General features: G+C 58.2%; 1 protein-coding gene across 1 annotated transcript in view; it reads right to left on the bottom strand.

Moving 5' to 3' along the window:
• COL14A1 (collagen type XIV alpha 1 chain) overlaps positions 1-1,635 on the bottom strand; it is a 213,161-nt gene extending 211,526 nt beyond the window's left edge. The window contains exon 1 of the mRNA XM_023530986.1: positions 1,450-1,635. The gene's annotated coding sequence lies outside the window, so the exon portion shown is untranslated. The remainder of the gene's footprint in view (positions 1-1,449) is intronic.
• Between the last annotated feature and the right edge of the window lie 445 nt (positions 1,636-2,080).

Here is a 2,080-nt window from a genome sequence, read left to right as displayed (position 1 = left end):
TTGGATTTGAGTAGAGCCTCTTTGTCACGAAACGAGGACGTGCCCCGCCCCTTGGTCCTCTGTAGGTGAAGAACCCCAGAGCCTTTAACAGAGGAGCTTCAAAAAAACTGGTTTTCATTTCTGCTCCCCACAGAACCATTAAAGTCTTATTCCCATATTTCATTGTTCCTGCCCCCTCCCATCTCCTCCAGCTGCTCCCAGCAGCGGACTCTCAGAAACTTCCAGAAGGGAGTCCAAAATTTCCAAAGGGAATGGGGCTCTCAGAAGGAAATCTAGACCCCTGTGAGAAATGTACACAAGTTCTATTTGGGGGCTTTTCCTTAAGGACAAAGCCAAAGCCCGCACCTAAAATGGGGCGATGCCTGGTCAATCCTGAGCTCGCGCGCCAGAGGGCGTGTTTCCCACAGAGGACCCAAGAATCCTACTCAGAAATCGGAGTGCCTGTGGTCTGGACTTGCAGGCGGCTTCCAGAACCTCACCCAGGACTGAGGCCCCTCCAGTGACCCCACGCGGGCTCCTCTTGGCCTGGTCCTAACCTGTCTTGCCTGTGCGTACTGCACGCCAAAGCTCGGCTCCACCAGATGCATCCTCCCCCGGACGCTGCGTACTAGGAGGCTTGAGACAGGGAGAGGTCCAGGGGCACAAAATGGGGGAAGGCGAGGGGTGGAAGAGGCAAGGCGGAGAGGACCCTCCAATACCACAGCCTAGTGGTGCACCTTAAAGCCGCAACCTACTGAGTCCAGAAACCTAAAGCAAAACGCGCGAAGCATCCGGGTTTCTTGACGCAGAGACGTCGAAGCCTATCTCCCGCCAACATCTTCCAGCAATGCGCTCTGCCTGGCTGTCCTCTTTGCGTCTAGCGCCTGGTCCCCTGCGCTAATCTGTGGCAGTACCAAGGAGTGGCTGGGTGAGTTGTCCCCCATGATCTCCATCGACTGCTGTCGAGAGAGAGAGACTCCAAATACAATGTATATAAAAACAGCGTGCTTTCTTTTTAGATACAGCCCTCCAAGACAAATTCCTAAGCCTCTCTCTCACCAGATCGCCACCTTTACTAAGCTAAGCCCCTTCTACTTGGAAATGCTGGTATCACCACGGTCTCGCAGCCAGACCCGCTTCCTCCTTGCGCGCGCTCACAGCACCCAAGTACAGGGAAAAGCTCTCGGGAGCAACACAAGGCATCATCACGGTCTTGTGTTCTTGTCTTGTCTTGCATTCGTATCACGCAGCGTCTCCAATCTCCCCGCGCAGTGACCCCTGCGAGGAGGCATCAGGGTGCACCGTCCCATCCCACCCCAGAGGTCCCCGGACCATCCAGGGCGCGCGCGTGGAGAAGGGCCAAGGAATTGCATTGAGTCTGCAGGTGGCTCTCCCTTTTCACTTTTCCTTCCTCACGAATAAACTTTTCACGGCCGACCCAAAGAAGGGCAGAGAAAGATGGGGACTGACCTGTGCAGCGCAAGGTTCCAGCCCAGGTTGGGGACCTCTAGGTGCCTAGGGAAGATCCAGGTTCCGCCGCGAGTTGGTTCTTGACGGCCCACGGCTCTTGCTTGCTTACCCCCTTGCGCCCCTTTAATTAGCCTCTCTCTCTCTCCCCTCCTCTCCCTCTCCCTCTCCCTCCCGCTCTCCCGCTCCCACTCCCCGCTGCCTGGGGCTGCCTTCTCCTCCCGAGCGCTTCCCTCCTGCTGGGCGCCTAGGATCAGATAGGAGACCAGGAAGGCCAGTCAGCGGCCAATTATAGAGCGGAAGGTGGCCGCGGGGGCGGAGGTTGGGGAGGTGGGAGGCAGGCCTTAGTCCCCCACTTTATCTCCTCCTCCTCCCTCCACCCCCGCCCCACGGAAGATGTTCTGAGTAGCCCGCCCCGCGTCGCGTTCGTGCTCCCGCAGACCTGGAGTCCGCCCCAGGTGCGCAGCTGAGTGTCTTGCGCTGGGAAAGAGCCGCTTTTGCTCCTCCACTCCGACCTAGGCTAGTGTGGGGCTGCTAACCCGGGCCCTGCGGTCTCTTCCGAAGGCCAGGAGCCCCTCGGTACGCAGGTGTTGCGCGCCCACTTCCTCATTCCCAAAGTCCAGCCTCGCTTTCC

Source organism: Pteropus vampyrus, unplaced genomic scaffold (assembly GCF_000151845.1).
Source record: "Pteropus vampyrus isolate Shadow unplaced genomic scaffold, Pvam_2.0 Scaffold59, whole genome shotgun sequence".
NCBI classification, from domain to species: Eukaryota; Metazoa; Chordata; class Mammalia; order Chiroptera; family Pteropodidae; genus Pteropus; species Pteropus vampyrus.
This window is presented reverse-complemented; position numbering and strand designations above follow the sequence as displayed.